At 50.0% G+C, this 23,851-nt stretch overlaps 1 protein-coding gene across 1 annotated transcript in view; it reads left to right on the top strand.

Annotated features, from left to right (window-relative positions):
* The first annotated feature begins 1,235 nt into the window (after positions 1-1,235).
* Positions 1,236-23,851, top strand: part of BCL9 (BCL9 transcription coactivator) — a 60,294-nt gene continuing 37,678 nt past the window's right edge. The window contains exon 1 of the mRNA XM_075102680.1: positions 1,236-1,334. The gene's annotated coding sequence lies outside the window, so the exon portion shown is untranslated. The remainder of the gene's footprint in view (positions 1,335-23,851) is intronic.

Below are 23,851 nucleotides of genomic sequence, written 5' to 3'. Positions count from 1 at the left end.
GGCTCCGCAGACCTTTTCCGCTGAGACTCACAGAAAAAAACTTTTGTTGTCCCTGGACAGGGATGTGTTTTTTGAGACTGAGTTTTGTGGTTTCGTTATGAAACGTATGACAGTCGGTCATGTGGTTTGCTTTCTGGGCCGACTGAACCCATACGTAAAGCAGCACAGTTTCATGATTCACGCTGGCTGTTTTGGTTTAGTTTTTGCTGGACGGAGGGTGTACAAACCTGAACGTCCAGGAAACCCTCTCAGCCCAAGTCACCGAAAAAGCTTTGCCCAAATATCTGCGAAGCTGGACCCAACATGGCCCTGCTCTTGGGTGAGACCCTTTTTGGGTGACTTGGGTTGTCAGAGCCGATCATGCCTGGAGACACCCAGACTTTCCCACTGGGGAACTAGGTTCCCTCATCCCTGCTGTTTACAGTGCTGGGGGCTGCAGAAATTTTCGGGAACCCATGAGGACTTGGGTTTTTTGACTCCTTGCCCTCCTCTCCTGCCTTCAGCCACTGTGAGGAGGGCCGGTGGCCGTGGGATGAGGCCAACCCTGAGGCCTCCTGAGTCTGGCTCTCCACCATTTGGCACACGAGGTTATTTGCACGACCTTGGGGGAAGCGGACAAATCCTCCGCTGGCTCCTCAGCCGATGGCGACCCTTGAGGAGCGGGAGCGCTGGAAGACGCGGTTAGCAGCTGCGCTTACGAGGAAGGCCAGCGGCCGACCTGTTATTATTTACTTCGCAGGTTTCCCGTTGGCTTTTCCGCTGGAGCCCGGCATGCCGGCTGGGGGAGATAGGAAACCCACCGCCCCCCTCCCGGGGCCCTGCCGGCGAGGCCCGGGGCCGGCTCGGCGGGGGGGAAAGCGGTGCCTGCCATTTTGCCGTGGAGGCGGCGGGCGGCTCCCCCGTCCCCCTGCGCCCCGGCGGGTGCGGGAGAGGCGGCGGCCAGGCCCGGCCCGCCCGCCAGCGGAGTTGGAGTTCGCATGGAGGAGGCCGGAGGAGGGAGGAGGCAGCAGGAGGAGGAGGAGGAGGAGGAGGAGGAGGAGGGAGGGGGACGTCTTGTTTGTGGCTTGTCAGCAGCCACTGGAGACAAGCCTCCATGTGTGAAAGCCGCTTGGCATGAATGCCTGGGCCGTACCAAGCGCCGCGGCGCCCGCGGGGGGAGGCCGCCCCGCCGCCCCGCCGCCCCGCGCAGACAATAGGCCCCGCAAGGGTTCCCCCTAAGTTGCCTTGATGCTGCCCTAGCAGGGCGGCGAGCGCAGGCCGCGCCGCCGGCAGCCTCCCGCTCCCCGCCGCCCGCCCCCCGGCATGCCGCTCCGCGCCTTCGCCGCCTGAGGCAGGTAAGCGCCAGCCCCGCCGCCCGCCCCGCCTCGCCTCGCCTCGCCTCGCCTCGGCTCGGCTCGGCTCGGCTCGGCCCCGGCGTCCCCGGGCAGCCTGCGCCGCCGACGGGGGCGGGGGCGTGTGCGTGTGTGTGTGTGTGCGTGTGTGTGTGTGTGTGTGTGCGTGTGTGTGTGTGTGTGTGTGTGTGTGTGTGCGTGTGTGTGTGTGTGTGTGCGTGTGTGTGTGTGTGAGGGGGCGATGGCTGGCGCCGCCGCCCCCGGGGCCGCCTCCCCGCCGCCCGTTCCCCCGGCGCGGCGCGGTCCGGCTGCCTCAGCAGCGGGGGGCAGCGTGTGCGCGGCGGCGCGGCGGCGGCGTGTCCGTGCGGGCCGGCGGCTGCCTCTGCCGCAGTGAGCCCCCGGCGCGACGCCCGGAGCCCCGGCCCGGCTCCGATCCGATCGGCCCGGCTCCGATCCGATCGGCCCGGCTCGACCCGGGGAGGGGGCGGAAAGTTCCGCGGCGGGCTGGGGCGGCCGTCCCAGCTGCGCCGTGCCTCAGTTTCCCCCCGCAGGATCCCGGGACCGGCGTGAGGGGGGCAGAGAGCCGGGACTGAGCGCGGGAGGGACAAAAAGCGCCTTCCACCTGTTGGCTTCTATCCCGGCCGGGTTTTCTGGGGAGGGGGGCGGCCTTCCCCCCCCCCCCCCCCCCGCTGCCCTGCACCGGGGAGGGGGAGCCCCGTGGGGGCGGCGGGCGGCCCGGGGGAGGGTGGAAAGCCGGGGTCTTTTGTCACTCCTCCATCCCTCCCTCTGCCTCCGGAGCCGGGCAGACCCGGCAAGTCTTGCCGCGGGGATGGGAGATGTGTTTTTTTCCCCCTCCTGGACGTTGGGGAGATGGAATGAGATGTGTTTGCAATTGCCGTTTATCAGCAAGTAAATATCTAGCTCGGCGGGAGAGCAGCAACGTGAAGCTTGCTTGCTTGCTTGCTGGAGGTTTTGCGGCTGTTAACCTACTGTCGGTGAGGTGATAATGTGCAAGAGCAAAAAAAAAAAAAAAAGGCAGAGGGGAGAGAAACCCCAACCCTCCCACCCGGCCTCATTACAGCATCGACACTGTATTTGATTAAAATTTGGGGGGTGATATTTTTTTTTCCCTTTTGGCATGAGATGCAGAAAGCCTCCTGGTACACTAGGTGCATCCTCACAAGGTCTTTTAAGTTTGTCATCTGCCATCATTCAGGTTTCATTGATTCTAGTTGTTTTGTTAAAAAATAACCTACAAGAATCTGGGCTGCACAAATGTTCGCCATTCTAATGTCCTGACACAACCTAAGCGAGGCAGGAGCCGAAAGAGGGGGAGAGAGTAAGGATATGTGCTTTCCCAGTCGAGGCTGGGGGGAGAGCATCATGTGTTGAAGAATATGAGCAGGAATGGGAGATGGGGGAGGGAGTCTAAATTGTCCTGAGACCCTATTCAATCCAGCAAGGAAGATGGAGGATCTTGCTGCTGCAAAAAAAATGTACGGCAGAAATCTCAGCCGGCTTCTCTCTGACTTGTTACCTCCCTTCAAAAAATAAATAAATAAGCAGAAAAAGAACCAAAGCAAAATCCCATGATTTGCTGTAATGTTTTCCATGATACCTTTATCCCGCATGCTTTACAGTCGGAGTCCAGTGACGGAGGTATGTGAGAAGCAGAGAGAAAGACTCGGAGGTTTTTTGTCGCAGGAGGGAGAGAAGTATCAGCTCATGTTTGAAAGGAGACTTGTCAGGCTGTGAGGAAGGGAGAAAAAATGCCTGTTCCAGGCAGCTGGACCTGGGGAAGAGGAGGAGGAGGAGGCTCTGGCACCTACGGTTCCGACGCTGGGTGGAAAAACTGCGGAAAGAGGACGTAGACAGATGGGGGAGTGGGGAGGAAGGATGTCTAAGGAAGACCTTGTACTGGCTCCTCAGAAGGCTTTAAAAAGTGGGGGAACTTTGAACTGAGGCAGGGCACGAGCAAGGATGGAGTGTAGTGAGCAGGACTTTTCGGCATCGGAGAAAACGGAGGTTGGGTTTTCTGGCTTGGCAGAGTTTGGGGTGGTTGGTAGGAGCAAGGGATCTTCGTAGCCAGCTCAAGGGGTGATAGCAGCTCAGGCAAGGGTTGCAGCTGAGGGGATGGGATGGTGAGGGCCCACGGTTTGCCTTTTCAGAGGTAGTTTCTCTAGTAGGGGGAACTTCTGTTAAAACGCCTTTGTAAATTTCTGTTAATTATGTTGGAATCTGGCAACAGCAAGGACAAAACATCCATCCCTTATGAAAATATGTGCGGGGATGAAATAAAGCTTTATCGTGAATGCTCCTGCGCACCCAGCCCCTCCACATGCATGGAAACGGCAAGTTTGTGCAAACACACCTGCTTGTGTAGCACATTCTTCCTCCTGAGGGGCCATGTGCCCACGTTGTAAGCGTGGTTCCTGCACAGACATGGCCCAATTCCCATGTTTTCCTCAGTTTACATAATAGCTTATTCTATCAGCCTGGTAGCGGTAGTATTTGACAGCCAACTTTGCAATAGCACAAATTACAACGTGAGGCGCAGGGCAGCTGAGACTTAAACCCAGTAAGTGCCATGTTTTAGCTTTTCCATTCACGGTAGCGTTCCTGTGATGGAGCAGGCACGTACCACAGACACTGCACGCACAGATGACGACACTGTAAAACTGTTATGCACATACACATGCAGAGGACTGGTCTCGGTTCAAACATACCTAGAGTTGCTCTCTTTGGGAAGAAGCTGAAGCAGTGCCTGCTCATCGCCGTCAGAGCTTGCACACTGCTCCTGCACACGCAGATCACATGCATGCCTGCTCCACCTTTCCTCTCTGGGATCACCTGTTTGAATTCCAGCTGGGCTGGCAGCATGGGGAAGCTTTGCAACCCCCTGGGCGGGGATTTGATGCCCTTTCTGTTCCAGCTTGGCACTGGATGGGCTTGAGCCACAAAAGCCTAACAACAGGGAACACTAATGAGCCCCTGCTTGGCATGCTGAGAAGAAAGGCCAAGGGCTGAACGGGCATAAAAACAGTGGCTTGGAGCCCCCTGGCCAGAGTTGGAGCCTCAGCACGAAGGCTGGGGAGGGAGCGGAGCCTCCAGAGTAGGGAACAAGACAGCAGCGCTGCAGCAAAGGCGCGAGAGGAGACCATGTTGGGGGGAGGAGGGAAGGCTGCTGTTTCCACATCATCTGAAAACTCAACCTGCTGTCAGGACAGAAGGAAGGCTTGTGCATATTTTATGTCACTTTTCTCCTTCTAGGACAAGCTGCTGATCTGATCAGCTATGCGCTTTAAAATCCTCGACGTGCCGATCAGCAAGTATGACTTGAGGCCAATAACCAGACTTGGCCTCCTGCCTCCGCTCCTTTGTGGACAGTCGGTTGCATCCCATGCCGCCCTTCCCCGGAGAGCGCCTGCACAATTAAACCCTGCATGCTGCTCCTCAGCTATGGCATGGGATGTGACTAGCTGCAAGGAAATGGGGACAGAAAATGGCAAAGTGTCAGGGCTGGGGTGCGGGGGGAGGCAGACAGGGGAGCTGGCCATTTCTTACACTGTTTGCTGATGTCTAGAAGGAGACTAAACTGGTAAATCGGTTTTCCTTTGAACAGGTTGTGCGTTTCTCCAGTCAGTGGCTCTTGCCTCCAAGGTCTTCAGCGGTGGCTCAGGAGTTGGTGGGGCTGGTAGCAGACAAAACACATTTTACTCCTCCAGCCTGGATTTTGTGGTGTTGGGGGCTGTCAGACAAGAGAAATCTCCTCAGCAGTCATTTGGTGCTGCTCCTGCATGGCAGAGCCACACGAGCCACCGACATAGCTCCTACCCACTGGATATGTGAGCACCGCTCACCGATGCTCCCTGCCCGACGCATAAGGATGCAGGCATCTTGGGCATTGTTGTTTTTGATAGCAGCCTCGCACACACAAACACATTATTTCTGTGTCCTGTAAGCAGACTCATTGCCCTAAACACCATTTTGAGGCACATGGGGAGCAACTATTTCTGCTGTGTGTCGTGGACTTACATACATAACTGAGTTAACGTCATCCCTGCTTTATCCTTCATTTGTCCCATTTGAGAAATAGTGGTCTCGGACATGGGGGTCTTGCAGAACTTGCAATCTTGACACCGATTTGACGGACAGCCTTAGGCAAATCGCTTTAGATCTGGGATCAATCTTCCTGCTGAAATCTGTAAAATGGGTGTAAGGCTTTCCTGCCTCCCAGGGAAGGGGCAGCACACCAAATTGCTTGCGTACAGTTGTGAAGCGCCGCGTGCTCCTGTGCAGACACTACGGCGGTCTCGCACACCATCTCACGAGCAAAGTGCGTGGTTTTGCACCGAGCGTGACTCATGCTACGATAAATTTTGCTAGAAGTATGCGCGCACCCGGCGCTGCGTTGGGCAGTGAATTCTGTTTTGTCCTTCAGCAGAAAACAGCGCAACTTGCCAGTGACATGGACTGTACATGTATTCCCATAACAACGATATTATAAACATATGGTAAACCTGGTATAACAACTGCTGCCCATGTCTCCATGCAAAACAAGGAGCCGATTAACAAAAACTTGAGGCTGTCTGAGGCTGTATCTCCCCAGACTGTGATCTCATCAGCTTTCCCAAGCTAACCACAACCTGGTTGCTGCTCGGATTGTAAACTTGGGGGGTGGGGGGGTGAGCAGTTTGCAGGAACGGCTATTTGTGATTCAGTCCGCTTCCCTGTGACTCAGTACTAAACCATCCCTCGGTAGGGTATTTGGGGATAGTACGCTTAGGACGTCGCGCATCAGTTTAGTTCTTGGAAGAAATTCTGCAGTACCCGGGCTTGCTTACAACTGAGTTTTGTCTCGGCATCTTTTGTAAAAACAAAACCCTAAAAACGACTTCTGACTATTAAAGACGCCATGGTAATTTTTGCCAAAAGAAGGGGAGGGGGGTGGTGGTCTTAGCCCTGGGCACTTTGCCAGACTTGAGCTCAGGAAATTGCAGTCTATCTAGGTAAAACTCCCCTATAGTTTAAATGAAAAAAAGTATTCATCTCTTACTGTCTTAAAGGGTTAGCGCGGTGTTTCTCTGGAGCCTTAAACAGACAGTACATTCAAGCTGGAGAGGTGGTTACAATTGCTTGCTGGAAGATAATTTTTTCTGCAAAAGCTGGGGCTTTTTTTGCATTTTTGGGATGCTTCTAAGTGCAAAATGCTGTATGTATTTTAGGTTATTGCAAGGCTTGAATGAATATGCGGATCAACGTACAAGTATAAGTGCAAGGAAATACACTGTTGTGGTGTTTGCGCAGGGGGCAGACAGCTAGCAAATACATGTAGCAGAAAAATAAGGACCAGTTTTTTAGTCTTGCACGTGTGCATCTGGGGGCTGGATGTTGTATGTTTAGCAGTGATTGCTTTTGTAAGCTGCTGCTAAGGCACGTAACTGGCCGTGTGCAATTGCAGTAATGGAATGTGAAAATGCAACTACACACAGACCTGTAATCTTGCATGCAAAATACTGCTGGTCTAGTTCTCCAGGTACAAAAAATGGTCTGAGATTGTACTTGCCTTTCCATTTAACTGTGTTCACCTGCATTTTTCAGGTGGCAGCTGTGTGTATGGAGTGCTGAATGATTATCCTTGCTGTTTTTCCTCCAAGAAGAAGGAGGAAATGAAATAATTTCTAGTGATCGGGGTAGTACATGTGTTGCAGTAAGCGCAGGATGAAGTTGGGAGCAAGGAGTTAAAATGGATTTCATAACTCTCTGAAATCCTGGGGGAATGCACAGGTGAAGGAGGAAAGCAAAGAGGTGAGCTTCCATTCCCGCCACAGACGAGCAGTACTGAACCACAGAGTTGGGCAGCGGTGTCAGGGTCTGGCCTCGCCTTCTGCCAAATCCGGTTCTTTCAGAGCCCCCCAAAACAGAACATGCGTTTGGCCACAGACGGATGCAGGGCTGAATATCAACACCGGTGAGGGTGTGCTTGGATGTTGCAGCCCAGGGCAGCGCGCACCGAAGCGTGGAACAGGTTTCTGACTCCTCGCTCAGTGGGTACGTCTCAGCCCTGCCCTGGTGAGCTGGGGGCGGCTGGGGCAACGAGGAATAGCTCAGTTTCTCCACCACTTCACTCTCTGGCTTCTCTGGTGACAGCGATAACAAAGGGCTGCTTGGCATTAGGTGATATGGATCTCTCTCAGCCCACTAAACCTGAGTCCCACAGGCTTCTCACTAGCCCTCGGGGCTTGGATGTCACTGTCTGCTCACCGCCTGGGGTGGCCTGGGACAGTCCCCCTGGAGACAGAAGGCTGCACCTTCTCCACAAGGTCCAAGAGCATGGATTTCTTCCTACCAAAAACCTGTGATAATATTTTGGGGTTATTTCTTGCCATCCTGGGTGCTTGACTGCAGTCACTTCCATTTTGCATGCTGCTCTTTGTAATTGAATCTATCGATGTATATTTAATCCACTTGGCACCATGGTTCGTAACTAGGCACTGCTTCCAAGCCTTCTGTCACTTGTTTTCACAATTACCATCTTTAAGTTAGGGTGGATGCCTGCCGCTCAGCTTTTCACCCAATTGCTATACTGTCTTGGAGGACCTGTGCTTGACAGTCAGGTCCGCAGTCAGCACAGCTCCTGACCTTTGATCTGAACATCAGCCAGTTGTGTAGGACTTGGGTAATGGAAGCTAAGCCTGTTGGGTTTAATTCTCCTCTCTGCCACTGATTTGCTGTGTGTGATCACGGGCAAGTCCTTTAACCTCAGATGGCCTCAGCGGACTTATCTACTCCAGAAAGGTGTTGTAATGATTAATTATTGCCAGCTCTTCGGAAACCCCCAGGGGAAAAAAGTGCATTTTATTCAGAAATGTCTCTGACCTCTCTGGCCTTTCTAAGCCGTCTTGGTGGTGCTAGGAGATACTCTCTTTCCTCCCTTAATAATGTTTCTTCAATTTTTCATCTGTACATTCACCCACTCTCTCAGCTGCATGTGAAAATACCAAGCTGTCTGAAGTCATGGAAATATTTTTATAAGCTTGACAGCCACGACAAACATTCCTCCTTCGCAATAAACAAACAAGGTACACAACCTGCCGTTAACATCAGTTTATGGCAGGGAGACCTTCGTCACTCATTGACAAGGGAATCCTAGACAATTCCTGTGCTAGCAAGCCATAAAGTAGTGTTGTCTAAGGTTAGGAAAATACCGGATCCTTTGGGTTCCTGTGTGCAGTGAGTAACTGGGAAGCTCAGTTTGCCTCTGTGTGTACGGGAGTGCAAACAGGCACCAGGTATTTGGTTTATTCAAGGCTCTTACAACCTATATTTGGCTCAGGCGTATGTGGTGTCAGGGGCTTGGTGTGTGTTTGTATGCACAAACCCCACATTTTCCATACTGGCAGTTGAAACATTAAGATAGTACAAATTAATCTGGAAAAATATTAGATACTTAAAAACCAAGCTGCAAATGAAAGGTGTTAGTGAGCGATGCAGGAGCAGAGCCCCTTTCGCACAGCCTCCTGGGCACCCCACTTCTGTTTTCCTTGTGGCTGGCTGTAAGCTGGTAGGGTTGGCAGGTACCTGAACCTGCGCTGCAACATCTTCTCCCTGCAACATCTCCCCACAGGTAATCCTCCACATAAGTGCTCAGACGTTGCTGGTTTTGTTGAGTTCTAGTTTAATTTACTCTGAGTATGTCTAAATCCAGATCTCCGGAGACTTTGGTGTTGGTGAAAAAGAGCAGGTGCTGCTCTTTTTCCTATGCTAATTTGGTTTATCTCTCGTTTTTCTAGCAGGCCCTCTTCCTACCACCTTTGGGTAGTGGGCTTTCTCTGGTGTGCTCAGGAGAAGAAAGTCAAGACTGTTCTTCACCTGTATCTTTGACGGAAGACTTTAGGTAGGGAGCTAAGCTCCTTTCTACCATCTCACTCAGCCACTGCCTCTCTCAGCCTCTGTGTCTTAGTTCCTCCCTTCTTGAAATGAGGATGACAAGTCTTCACTCTGCTTTTGCAAAACCTTTGAAAGCTAAGGAGAAAAAAGTGCAGGGTTTTCTTCTTCCTTCTCAGGGAGACCTTAAATCTCTCCTCTCCCTCTCCCTCTCCTTTCCTCTCAAGTTCTTATTATATTCTGTCCCTCTAGGTCTCCTCTACTTCCACTGCTCTCACAATCTGTCTCTTTCTGCTGTTTCCACATCCCCTTCTATTTGCAGCTCCCTTCCTTCTGTTCATGTCATTTTCTTCTCTCACCCTGTATCTTCTACCCTCCCCCACTATTCATGCGCCATGCACTCTTCCTATTGCCTCTTTCTAGTTTATTCCCCAAATTCCTCCCTTGCATGTCTCTCTCCCTTGGACCCCTTGTTGTTGTCCCCGACTTCGTGTCCCCGCAGCCCAGCCGTGTGGGAGCTGCTGGCGGGGCTGCCTGGCCAGGGCCAAGTGAGAAGGACAGGGCATGGGACGAGCCGGACAGCCCCCAGCTGCCGGCCGGGCCAGGTGAAGCTTGCCCTCTGATGGAGCAAGGTGAGACTCCCTCTGCTTGTGTGCCGCTGGCTTTGGATGGGGCTGCCTTGGGTCTTGTTCTGAGCTACAGCACAGTTGTCACTTCAATGCCTGTGCACTTTATTTCTCCCTGGGAGCCTGATGAAGTCTGTAGTCTCAGATTTTGTCTTCTGATGTTACCTTACCTGCTTGGACATTGCCTTACGACTTGTTCTGGTCCTGGCTTGTTGTCCTACTCCCATTCCCCCAGTTTACCCCTGGATCCAGACACTCTGCCCTGAAAATGTGGATTGTGTTCTGCCTGGCTGCTTGGGGACATCTGTCCTTGTCAAGAGGAGGGTGACTGTCCCCTTGCATTGATCCCAGCTGAGTTCAGGGTCCCATGCTCTGCCATAATGGAAGGGGGACAGGAATAGCACCAAACATCTGGAGAGGCCTCTGCATCTCCCTGGAGAGCTGCATTGAGCCAGCAAGCCAGTGCCCAGCAGGTCAGGACAGCAGTGCTCCGTTCCTGGGAGACCTGTACTTAGCAGGGGAAGAGAGTTGCTGTTTGGATGGGACAGGGGCAGCAGGGTCACTGTGTTAGGGACAACCCCTCTCCCATCTGCCTGAGAGCCACCTGATCCAACACAGAGGCTATCCCACTATCTGATGTGGTACAGAGTTTCCTCCAAGTCAGCCAGAGTGCATGCAGCCTATTTAACCACCTACCTTCAGGCTGCAAGGATCCTGGCCAGCAGAGACATTTGAAAGGTGGTAGGTTTTTGGCTGTCCCTTCATAGGCTGTGTTTGGCCTTCCACAACATGGACATGTGGTGTGGAGAAGTCCTTTCCCCAGGGCAGGGAGAGGTGGCTGCAGCTAGGCTGATGGGAGAGCCGGCCAAATGAGGGCTCATCAGGTGTTCCTGACAGCAAGGCACGAAGAGGTCATTCAGATGGTCGTGTGTTGAAGTTCATCCAGTGTCCTGCAGGACAGGGCATGGTGACTTTCTGGCCTCCAGCAGAGTTTAGCTCCATTTCTGGGTAACTCTACATTTGCCTCTGCCAGGTATATCTCAGTCCCAAGCTCATGAAAGTCACGAGCCTCAGCTCTCCTAACCAGACAGTTCATGATTTCTCCCTTCTGTCTCTGTGACAGACCAACCTTTCCTTAGCATGCTGAGATGGTATCCCTCATGCTCCATGGAGGGTGCCATACACCTTTTCCCACTTTTCCCACAGCTGTTCCTCTCCTGCTCCATACCTGCTTCACCTGTTTTACCTGCTTTTGCCCTCCTGCTCTGCCTCTGGGCTAGGTCTCCCTCCAGACTCTTTCCAAAACTGTGTTCCTCTGCCTCGTTTGCTTTCCCATCTGGCTTCCTTGTCTCTCTGGTCATGCCTTGAGCTGTCAGCAGCTAGGGAAGAAGAACCATTGCAAAAGCAGGTCAGAGACCGGAGGGTGTCTGGGAGAGCAGAGTGGGAAGGCAGAGTGTTACTAGATCAGGGTCCATCATTTGCTGGGGTCTTTGGCCTCTCCCAAGTATGTACTATAAGCAATGTGACAGAAGTCCCCTTCCCCAAAAAGAGTGATTTTCCCATTGCTTCTGCTTCACTATTGGCAAGCTCCTGAAAGGTTAATGAAGTCATTCACTGCAAAAGGAAAAAGCACATCTTGCCGTGTTTTGCATAAATTAATCTTAGAGATTATAGAGCAGCCGGTGTACAGGGCACAGGACACGCAGCTATGTCCTTGAGTCTTCTCACCCGAAATGCAGCTTTGGGAGTATCACGCAGATAATACTGTCCACTTCAGTCCTCGAGATCAGCTTAGGCTGAAACTTAGGTCAAAAGCTGTGGCATTCCCACCCTTTATTCATGTTTCATTGCATCTAATGGGGACTGGGGAGGAGGTACCCAGGAATGTCCGTGAGCCTCCCCTTCCTCCCAGTGTGGTGGATCCTTGTTTCCCACAGACCCTCTTTAGAAAATGCCCTGTATCAGGTTTCACTCCCACTGGATATTTTCTGTCAGAAAAGTACAGAAAAAACAACTCGATTGGTTTTGAATCACGTGAGTGGGAGCAGGAACCAACCCCAGACGATAAGTGTTCTGACCTTTACTGTGCTCAGATATCTGAAAGTAATAACAAATAAATACATCTTATTTCTAAACCTCAGACTTAGGGATGCGTCCCTGCCTATGCGACAAGAGCCTGAGCCAAGGCCCTTGGGAGGGTTGAGGATAGGAACCTGGCAGCTCCCTGCAGTAAGCAGCAGCCCCTTTGCTTTCCTTTTGGAAAGGCAGCTGATACCAACCAGATATTCAGGATAGGAGGGGTCAGGGCCAGTGTTGCTACTCTCCTGCCATCTTGCTGCTAGGACCCTGGATGTTTTCCTGTGGAGAACAAAAGTTTGATTATTTCTGGCCTGTGGCTGTTTCCGTGTACTTTCTGCCTCGTCTTTTCACCTATAGGGTTGGCCATATAGGGCCATACAGGCCTGACCACCAACTGGACCTCTGTGGGCAGGCAGGCCCTAAATAGGAGTCTGGGATTTGCTCTGGAAAGTGTGTTAACCCTCCCCAAAAAGGTGGGTGTTTGAAAATAAATGAGGAAACCTGGCTGGAAGGGGCATGTACTGAACAGTGACTCACAGCAAGCTCCCCAGCTCTGGGTCTCAGGTCACTGAGTCAAACCTCCATCATCCCCTGTAGATGCCCCTGGGGAGGTCCTTATGAGACAGCCTGTCTTTGCAGGCTGCTGGTGACAGTAAATATTTGTGCACTGCACACAGAAGTGCTGGTACGGGGCTGGGGACCCGTTGTGCAGTGTGCTGCCCAGACACCGGAAGGAGGCAGCCCCTGTCCTGAAGGACTTATTGTAGTCCCAAATTAGAGCATTCATGGTGCTTTCTGTAGTGGTTGTGACTTGATGTTCCTCTACCAGGATGTTGCTTCCCTTCCCTCCTCTGTTACGTAGGGAGCTTGTTTGCTTGGTTTCTGCCATCCAAACCACCGTCGACTGAAGAGATGCCTGTATACAGAGCTTGGGGAGGATGTTAGGAGGTTTCTGGCACTCTGTCAGTGTAAAGCATCTTATTTATTAGAGTCTAATGCCCAGCTGGGATGCACTTTTGATCTAAAGCTCCTGAATTCCTCCCTTTTAACGCTAAAGATGCCATTCAGAGAGGCCCCCTGGGCCCAATGTGTGCTTCTGCTGAACACTGCCCTGATCATCTATCTACCACCGTGTTGCTCAGACTTTGGGTTCCGGGATTTTGTTTCCATTAGAAGATCTCCTCCAACTCGCCTCTTCCTGCAGGGGTTCCAGCAGATACCCAAATAAATATGATTCAGTGGGCCGTAGGCTACTGTATTGCAGCATATGGAAGCATGTGCATTTTGAACATGCAACCTGATACGTGTACGGACGCTTGCGTTCGTGTCTGCTAGTGTATTTGGGCTGGAGGAGGTAGCAGTAAAGGCCTTAGCAGCTGGGAAGAAAGGAATGAGGGGCTTGCCAGGGGAGGGAGGAGAGAATTTGGTAGCTGAGATGAGGATTGGGTAACAACTGGAGGGGGAGATCAGATATATGATCCATGTTGCTTGCTTAAGAAAATAGGAGAAGTAGTAGTACATTGTTTATTGGGGATTGTGTTATTCCTGCGCATTATTTATTAATCTTCTGCTAATGGTACTGCATAAAGAAGTGGCACTTCTACAGAAATTTCCCAGACAGCTGGAGGAGCAGTTCCAGGAGGTATTGTAACCAGGTCAGGTTGGTGTAGGGAATCCTGCTGGGCTCAGTTTTGACAGGCTTTGGAAAAAGAGGAGATTGTTCAGGAGGCATTTGGAGGGGAGAAGGGGGGGTGTCTGTGACTCACCAGGGAACAATGATCGCTGTGAGGATAAAGGGGCAGGCTGGAAGAAGACCTACAGACAATGGTGAATTTCTGGTTTCAGCAGCTTCAGGATTCCAGCCCGAAGTACAAGAAAGCATAAGAAAATGAAGTGTTTAGGAGGAAGTTTTAGGACCAATAAAGGCAGCTGGTGAGAGAAAGCCAGAAGTAAAGAGAAAGCAGGTTTTACTACATGCTGCACCTTGAAGCGGATCCTGGAAGGCTTGAATTTGAGGCAGGAGTCGGAAGAAGGGATGTACAGAAAGAGATGGCCTGTGCAGTGAATGTGACTAAACCATTCTTGACTTATCAGTACTGTCCGATAGCACAGACCTGCCAGTTTGCAGCCTCAGCAGAAGTGACAGGCTGAGCGGAGGTGTTGAGGTGCTCTGACCACCCAGGGACAGGAGGCCTTGCAGGTTTGTAAAGTTTGCAGCGCAGATGGATGAGTGGCCAGGATGGGTGCTCCCAGCCAGGTCTTGGATACAAGTCCTCCCTTGCATTTGAAAGATGTCCAGTCACTTCGAGAGGTGGGACTGGTGTTTTGGTAGGTGGCATTCTTCTTTCACTCAGCAAATACTGCAGGAGGAAATCATGGTACTGGTGCAAACCATTATTGGGTGAGAAGCAACAGCTGAAATCCTGGCTGACCCATAGTCCCCAAAATACCCAGACAAAAATGCAGTGCTCAGAGGTTTTGGTTTTAAGCTTTATTTTACCCACCAGTTCAGCCATGTCAGCATGAGGTGCGGAACACCCTACTTACTGCCTGTGACTGTTTCCATAAGCCGAGGGCAGGTCTAAGTGGTAGTTGCCTTGGTGTCTCTTCTACCTGAAAATCAGGTGCTGAGCTGGTGCAGAAATGTTGGGGTTGGAGGGCAGGAGGAGAAGCTGCAACACAAACACAGCTTCACAGGCTGTCCTTTATTTTTCTGAAGGCAGTGTAAAGCATAAAGCCAACTTCATTAGATACAGTCAGACGGTGAACATGGGGAGTCTTGTAGCACAGATGGGCTTTGCAAGGAACTCTGTTAGCTAGAGTCAGCCTCTTCCCTCCGCCATCACATACAGCACAGCTGAGCCACTGTTACTAAACAGTGTTGGGATGTAGTCTCCAATTATATACAGCAGTGATGCACATCAGGCAACAGGTACGCATGGCTATCGGTATGTTTAAGAGCTTTGGGGGTTTTTTTGTTATTTTAAGTCCTAACACTGCAGAGTGCCCTACAGCAAACCGCCTTACTTCTGTGCAGCAATCGTGGCAGTGTAGGTAGTACTAAGTCCACTGAGAAGTTGTAACCATGACTATGTGAAAGTGGCCTGTAGGTTTTGAGTGAAACAGGCTGTGGTGGGACACAGCTCTGTTAATCCACTGTGTCTGTTAGAGCAGAAGGTGACTTGGGACAACCAACTGAAGTGCCTTCAGAGAGCATTTTTCTGCCTTGGGAGAATCTGAGATCATCTGAGATCTGGGACTTGAGTTTTAACAGAGCTTATCCGTTGGGGAGGGACAGTCCATTTTAAAAGCAAAGTGGTGGTGAGTCCAGGAATGATAAAATCACCCTTGGATTTTTTTTTTTGTGTGTGTGTGTGAACTCCTAGAAGTCATCTATGTTGGTATAAATGAGATCATTTGGCCTAATTAGTTCCAAGCTTAATTAGCAGTAATTATCCCAACATGGGAGTAATACCCGAGTAGGAAGTACTGAGTCCTCGATTAGATAGATCTCTAATTGGTGTTACAATATTGTAATTAAAGCATGCTTGTACGCCTCTGCCTCTGCAAGTGATTTGTTTTATGTCTGATTAAACAGGGAGTCCGGCAGCCTCAAGGAGGCCAGGACATCACCACTGATTGAAACAGTGTATTATTCTTTGTTATAGGAAAGAAATGATGAATCACATATACTAGGAAACACTGTGGGCCAAATTAATCCTTTGAGTAATTGCTACTGGAGTTAGGGAAATTACAACAGGGGTGAATTTGGCCTCAAGTGCATAAGCTCTATCTGTATATCACACCGTTAAACAAATACTCATTTGAATGTGCAGTCTGGCAATTATACCATCAGACGAATGCAAGTAACTTAATCTGCATTTGCGATCACTGGATTGCACGGGTGAGTTTGTTTGGCTGCTGGGTGATCGTTATTAGTTTGCACATTCTGCTCAAATTTTGCAGGAGGTGGTTCCATGTGTCCCGGGATGTGCTGCACCCCGAAACTTTTGGCAGGGTTTCAGATGGCCGCTGCTGGCTGCAGTGTCCTCTCCTTGGCCAGGTGGGACTTGAAAGGCGCCACTAGGATCACCAGGAGCACCTTACAAATGGAGGAGATGGACAGATAAAGTGTCCTCTTGTCTTCCAGCACTGTTACCTTTAATCTAGCTGGTGGTCTGACCCTCCCTAGCAGAAGACATTTCAGGAGAGCAGGTAAACAGATGTTTTTTGAAGAAGTTTAAGAAAGAGAGTGTGAAACGGAAACTTTCTGAAATTAGTCAGCTTCAAAACACGAAAGCTTCCTATGTCTTTTTAAGAAACCACCTCCTTAAGAGTTGGCAAGTACGCTGCTTTATTACTTATCTCTTTGCTACATGAGTGGGCGACTGTACTTCCTGATTTGGTTCTTCAATATAGAGAGATCGTCAGCATAGGTCTGTAGAGGACAGTAACTCCTCGCCTACGGAAAGTAACAAATAGGAATAAGGATGCAGGCATCTTCTGGCTGTCACAAAGGACTTCAAAGCACATTCGAGTCATAGCCAAAGGTGTCAGCTTATTTCCATTTTACAGCTGCAGAAACTGAGGCACAAATCAGTTATTCTCTTGCTGTAGCCCATGGTGCTGGTGTGTATGGCAGCACCAGGAATGCGGTACAGATCTCATCACCTTCTGATTCACCCACAGAAACATCTTTCTTTCCAGGGGTGCAGGAGGGAGGTAGCTTGAGCAAGGAAATAAAATACACAAAATTCTGTTACGGCAATATTAGGGGTAAGAGTTTAAACACCCCATATACGGGAATTCAAAGCAAGGGTTTCCATAGCAGCATTGCTTGGCCATATTGTATATATGCTATTTTGCATTGCTTTCATGATGTCAAAGGCATATTCTAATATCTGTGTGTGCAATATGTCTGAATCGGAGTTGCTATGAAACTTAAGGCTGAATTACACCATGGAGGCATATTTTTGTGTGGTGCTGGGAGGAAATAATAGAACTAGGTTTTGTTAGGATTTTTCTCCGGTGGTATATTTTTCTTAGAAAAGTGCTGATTTGCCAAAACTGTTGCTATTTTCGGGAAAAGTTTATTCCAGTTTTGTGTCCCATCTTGAAAAAAAAAATGGAGAAAAGTTTTGAAGCTGTCAAAATGAAGCACTTCAAGAAGGCAGAATGAAATCTTGTGTTTAATCCACTTGCTCATAGTTTCTAGGTATAAGCTGTGAAAGAATTTTCTCTTTTTTTCCTGATGAGGTATAGAACAATGATTTGAAATCTCTGAAAATCTTGAAGGAATAAAAAGCATTCCCCTTCACCCTAAATAGTCCTGAACTGTCCTTGGGTTACGGGGTGACAGGGAAACGACCGCATCACTGCCATGACATGTGGCTGCCTGGTGCGCAGCAGTGGGAGCGGTGGCAGAGGCTACCCCCCAAGCACCTCTCTGCCTACCCCATATAGGCAGTTGTCAGGTACAAAAAAATGCCTGTGCAGTACTGCTCAAATCTTTCACAAGGCCCAACTCTCTCTAAAAAACCCCAATATCACCTGGGTATTAGGTAATAGCATACCTTTGATAACAAAGGTTAAGCCTTTGGAACAGGAGGGTTTTGCTGTCCAGGAGCCGCTGTCTCTCACATCGTTAAACATCCCCCCCCACCCCCCTGCCTCAGCAGATGATGGGATCTTGGCGAGGGAGGAGCCGCTGCCTCTCCCTGATGGATGCTCCAGACCAGGAATGATGGGACCTGTCCTTCTCACCTCCCTATGCATGGGCAGAGGGCCTCCTCCATGGCAGCATAGCTCTTTGTGCTCTCCCCCCTTCGCTCCTCGCCCTTCCAGCACCTCGTCCGTGCTCTGAAACTCTTTGAGGAAGAAGGAGGGACGTTGTGCTCAGGGCTGGGAAGGAGAGTTCGCGCTCATGGAAAAGCCCTGTGAGTTGGTTTGGCGTCACTCTTCCTGCTGGCAGCAACGTTTCCTCACTGCCAGCGTTCCCCAATGTTGGTGTAGCCTGTATGCCAATGTCTGCTTTCTCCCTGCTCCCTCATGTTGCAGTTGCTAATTTCTGTGCCGGTGCCTGAAGAGCTGCAGTTCAGGCTTGCTTTGCCGTGCGTTGAAGCCATTCTTGTTTAGGAAACAAACTGCAAAAGGGGTGCAGGAGAGAGGAAAAAAGGAGGAGAGCTTATTTTTCCTATGTGGCAGCTATGGATGCTGGGTATTAGAGACAAGCTGACAAACATCTGAATGAGTGGAAGAGACTCCTAACCCAAAGGGAGGAGTTGTGGTTTAGGTTAAAGCCACAAAGGAAGTGAGGGAGGTTACCACTTTCCTGTCTGTGGGCAGGAGGTTCTCCTTGTGCTCGTTTGAAGGCTTAGCTCTAGCTCATTCTTCCCTAGGAGCATACTCATCTGTGTACTTCTTAAAAAGCATTCGATCTGGCATCTGATTTTGGGAGTGCCAAACATCCCCTTTATCCACAGAAATCAGCAGGAGCTGGGAGTTAAAGAACTGGGAATCGCAGTCTAATTTATGAGGCCAGATATTCTAAAGCGTCTCCTTAAGCCACGCGCCTTGTTTGGTGCTGGAGCATGTAGTGCATTTCTCCTTCCCTCTTCCTCTTGCTGATTCCACTCGGATTTTTTGTTGTAAATGTCCATACCTCTGGGGCCTGCTGGCTCCCCACAGGTCTCACTTCTCTCTTGTTCCTGAGTGATTGGCAGATTGCATAGCCGTCCTGCCTGGATCTAGCAGCCTCGCGTGCCGACACAGGGCAGATTCTCAATGCCATCGAGCTCCTACCAGCACGGCCTGTGATCAGTATTTTTGTTTGATTTTCACTGCATGCTTTTCTTTTAATGGCTCAGAGGCTCTAGCTGTATGCAGTTGAAAAGTTTGTTGTCTCGGCTCTATAGCTTCTCATCTGCGAGGAGAGAGTGCTTAACCCTGGTCTGCTGCAGAAGGGCGTGCCAGGAGGGAGATGAAAGAATACAGGACTGCTCTTAAAAGAGAGGAAGCCTTATCCTGAGTCTGAGGAGCGCTGGCATGCAAGCCGGCTGTCTTAACCCGAGCTATCAACTGGCGACTGCACAGTTAGAACCTCTGTCAGTGACAGTGACTTTAGTATGTGCCGCCAGTGCCTTCTGATCACTGTGCGCTGCTGTACATGGAAAGAGCATCTGAAAGGTGCTCCCTGAAGAGCCGTTATGTGGTCTCTAACCTTCCATTAACAGCTCACCTTAGCCCCTAACCCTGGCCTCGAGATGCAGCAGAGTCATTTCATTTACCAGGTGTGAAAATCATATTTTGCCATGTGAGGATGATTGCTCTATCAGGTGTATTACAGTATCTGTTCTTTTTTTTAAAGGCTTTGTTAGAACTACAAGATATCATTAAAGATTTATATGTGGCAAATGTGTCCTTTTTGCAGAGTGTTTCCTTTTAGAGACCTTCATGGTATTGATTTCAAGTAGATATTCCTCCTCTGTTTTAAAACACTTCCTTTGCCTATGGATTTTCAACATTACTCACTGGGTATGTTCCCCAGACTATATTATCAAGCCAAAGTCCCTTACTGCTGGCCGTCAGGGACCACTTCTGAAGTTCGAAAGCCCATTCACTCCATTGCTGTGTTCACTCAGTCCTGAGCAACTGTCCCATGTTACATCCTTCTTACTCCAGGATGTACGCTGTCATCTAACTGAGCCATGGGTCTGCTTTTGGCATGTGCCAGTGGATCCCAAACCTAGCCTGGCAAGAGCCTCGAGCTGTCCCTTGCTTGGTGTGAGTGACGCTTGTTCGGATGCTTGAGATGTAAAAGGGAAACAAGCTGTATGGTGGGGCAGTGAAGAAGCCGGAGTGGTAAGCAGCTGAAATTGTAAGGTCATTTAGTTCTGGTATCAGCATTTTATTGCTTGAAGTCATCCTTACAGCCATTAGAGCGGGATGCAGGGTTTCTTGCTGGAGAGGGCAGAGGACTCAGCAGGGAGGCTGGGAGCACTGATGCAGTGCAGGGCGCAGAGGAGTAGGGTACTGCTGCCCTTTCAAGAGGAAGTGCCTAGGAGGAGCAGGCTAAGACCCACCAGCCATTGCTCTGCCTCCGCATGAAGCCCTGGGATCCATGTTCTGCTGATGGGTGAGAGCGCTCTGTGACAACCAGCTGAAGGTGTGGGTTCAGCCAAATTTTGTTGAATCATATGTGTAAGACATTGAAAACTTGAATTCAGACCTTAAAGCATCTGGCTTACGGTATTCGCTTTGTTTACTGTAGTGTTATAGCCTTAGGGCCACAGAAAGTGCAGCTTTATTGAAATCATCGGAGTTGTGCTTGCTTATGGCAGCAGGGAGCTGGGGACGGGTTTTTTTGGAATGTGTTGCCAGGAGCATAAACCCTTTTCTTTGGGAGATAACTTTGTAAGGATGGCTTAGGTAAGTGCCTGGGAAACTGTCCTAATGGAAACAAGACGTGGAAATGATCGGGTCTCAGAACAACTCTTATTTCTTCCCCCCATCTGTGACTTTAGAGTCTACCATCCTAAGGCTCGGTCCTTCTCTTCTTCCTCATTGCCATCAAACCTTAGTTTTGAACATCACATACACCGCCAAGAGCTGGGACACTGTGGAGGACACTGCAGACACTGCGCACGGGGGAAGTAGGGACCTGGATGAGGAAGCTAGTTGGCTTGTGTGGGACCCAGACAGGCTGAAGCTGTGTTAACAGGCCAAAGCAACAGCAGTCTCTGTTGTCTGATTCTTAAGGGGAGGGTACCTGTGTGTCAGCATTTAAATGTTTATATGCTGCACTGTTTGATGCTGGATACTCATACAAAAGCAATTACCAAAAATGCAAGTGGTTCTTAATGACACTGTAGCCAGACTATTACCTGCATTCCTTGCACGCTGGCTGGGGTGCTGGCGTTCATTTTGCCTCGGCTTGACAAAAAGGACAGGCAAAAGGTACAGGTTGTGTGTAGGAACAGCCCATCTTGTAAGCCAGCCAAGGCGCAGGGAGCGTATCCCGTCAGAGTTACGTTACCGAGGCAGGTCCCCCGTGCAGCGCCATCTCACACATTAAGTGGATGCTCTAAGATATGAGGATATAGTCAGAAAAGAAACATGGTGTTTCAGGTGTCTCTCAGGACCTGCAAGGCAGGTACTGTGAGCAGATGTATTCATGCTAGGGAATAAACAGATATGATTTAAAATAAGCTGGCAGATTTTGTGCTCAGATGGACTAGGAACATTCACGCAGTCTGTTATTGCAGTTCAGCTGTGAGAGGCCAACACCTTCAGCAGAGGGGGGCTGGCAAAATGTTTGGGCAGAATTATGTCCAGTCATGACATCTGTTGCTAAAGTGGTCTGGAGTTTGCACCATGAGAGTGCACAAGTAACAGTGCAGAAGAACAAGAGCGAAGCGTTTGTGTAGCTAAGCCAAAACTCTTGAGTGCCCCCTAATAATGAAGACTCCTGTTTTTTGTTGGTATAGCCCTGTATCATCTAGCATCTTGTAGATCGGAAAGCTGCTGCTGATTACTATAGAAGAACATCAGCACCACGCTGATGATAAACCAATGCCTAAACTAAAGAGCAAGGGGGAAATCTGCTTGCTTTCTTTGGAGGGATCTCACTGTTTTATGTAATCTTTGTACAGCACCTGTAAATCAGTGACTGGTACTTTTGAAATGTATTTCCTTTATCAAAAGCTATTTGAAACAACAGGTAGCACCTATCCATTCAGTCTAGGCTCCCTTGACATTTTTAAATGACAGATAATGAAAACTGTCTTCATTATAACTCAAGCAATTTCATCAGACTGTCACCAGCAAACAATGGCAAATTAACGACTGAACAACCCTCACTCTACTCTCCTAGGTACCCGGGCGAGAATACCCAATGTCTTTTCTACAGCTTCTAATAAGAGGTGGTTTCTCAGGTGGGGGACTCTGGTACATGAGGCACTAGAGGTCAAGAGGAACATGTTAAAACCTGTCTGGAAACCAGTGGTCGGGTGGCGTAGAAATGGAGCACAAATGTGAGAATGATCGTGGGTGAGAGACGCGGCTTATCTAACAGAGTGCTGAATTCTGCACTGCCTTCAGTTTATGAATGGATTTAAAGCATGGTGCCAAACAGAGCATATTGCGGTTGTCTAATCCTTAGGTGACAGAGGCAGGCATGCTAGTAGACAGAGCTGCATCCAAGAGGACTCATCAGAACAGCCCAGCCAGCCTGGCATTATTGCTACCTGATCTGCGGGAATCGGTCCAGGCCCCCAGATCTGAACTGCCAGAGGGAAACCTAATCGAAGGAGCAGGTGTTGAGGTATGGCGCTAGCTTATCTTACCCTGCTTGTCTCTCCCCAGCCAACATTGCTTCAGGCTTGCTGGGGCTGAGAGCATCAGTCACTCAGCTCCTTCCCCCATTGCCTCCCCACCCCCAAATCTATAGACTTAACCAAGGTACCCCCCGCAGTTAGATTAAAGGGAGACAGAGAGCAGAAGGGGCATTTCACAATAAAACATCATTTGTATGAGATGGCCTTGGTATGGAGGAGGCTAGCACCAGGGCGTGAATGATAGAGGTCCAGAGAAGAAGGAGGCTGTGGCAGAGGGAGGGTTGTTATTGGAGCACACAGGGAACAAAATGACTGAGACAGAGCATGTAGATAAATAGTTAGAAATAGCTGCAGCGGTGTGATTTGGAAGGAAAATCAGTCACTACTTCAGTCACCAGTGGTGTTCAGTTTAGGGAGCTGAGTGGTAAATTACAGCCAGGTTAGGACTGCAAGAACGTCTGTGACCCTGTGAAATCCCGGAGAAAGAAAAGTTGCAGTAACAGTGAGTAAGATTCAGATCTCATCTGTCTGAGCATGAGTATCTCAAGGTGAAATAACAGAAGGAGAGGAGGTGGGAATATTGATTTCTGCCTCACAAAACAGACAACAACGCCTACATTTCATAGCAAGAATTTAACCATTCGCTTTAATGGGCCAGTCTGCGGTACAGTGGGGGCTTGGTTTCTTCTTCATGTGCAATCTAGAGGGGAAATCATGCTGAAGTTATTTTTCTTTTATTGTAGCCTTGCAGAAGAGACACGGACAAAATTTTACTCTTAGACACCTGTGCACCGACTGTAGGGGCAGCCCTAGTCCCTGAGCATAACCTGCCTGCGCTGCTGCCCTGCTGTTTAGCAGGCGGGTACCCTGAGTGACCAGATGCTGGAGGAGCAGAGCTGGAAGGCACAAAAAGCCTGTTATGCCAAGAGGGCGAGGGCTGTTGTGCATGCTGGCGACAGACTATGACTTCTGTCTCTGTCTGAGGGCAGACTTAGCCTCCTTCTATTTATCCCATGAGAAGGATGCTCCTAATGAAGTGTGCTTTCTTCAGCTGGTCCTGGCTTTCTTAGAAATACTCCTTCAGGAATGAAACTTCATTCAGTTGGTTTTACACCATGGAGGTGCACGTGTGCGCCCTGGCGCTGTGGGGCAGGCATTACGGAGAATGTAGCTGCGGGGCTGTGCAAGGGGGCTTGCTGTCTTGGACTAGGCTCAGCAGGTGGCTGAGTGGAAGCAGGAGGTGAGTTTGGCTATTTTCTGAGCTGCTGCCAGGTCTTTTCTCATTGAAGTCAAAGGTGGTCGTACACATACAAAGGGACCGTAAAGTCATGGCTGAGAATCTTAAGTCTCAAAGGTCAGGCGATTCCACAGCCGAATTCTCCTGGCGGCACCACAGCATGCGGTGTTGTGTTAGCGGTTTCCTGTAAAACACGGGGACAGTGTAATGGGAGCAGTGTTCCCGGGCAAACATTGATTCTGGAGTCTCCTGTATGCCAAAATTTCCCACCTTTGTTTAGTATGAATTAGTATTTTTCATGTGTTGCATGAGCATATGTTTCCCCAGATTCTGTTTTCCTGATTTCCCTTCTGATTC

The sequence above is a fragment of the Phalacrocorax aristotelis genome, chromosome 1 (genome assembly GCF_949628215.1).
Source record: "Phalacrocorax aristotelis chromosome 1, bGulAri2.1, whole genome shotgun sequence".
Classification (NCBI taxonomy): domain Eukaryota; kingdom Metazoa; phylum Chordata; class Aves; order Suliformes; family Phalacrocoracidae; genus Phalacrocorax; species Phalacrocorax aristotelis.
Note: the sequence above shows the minus strand (reverse complement) of the source record. Positions and strands in the feature narration are given on the sequence as shown.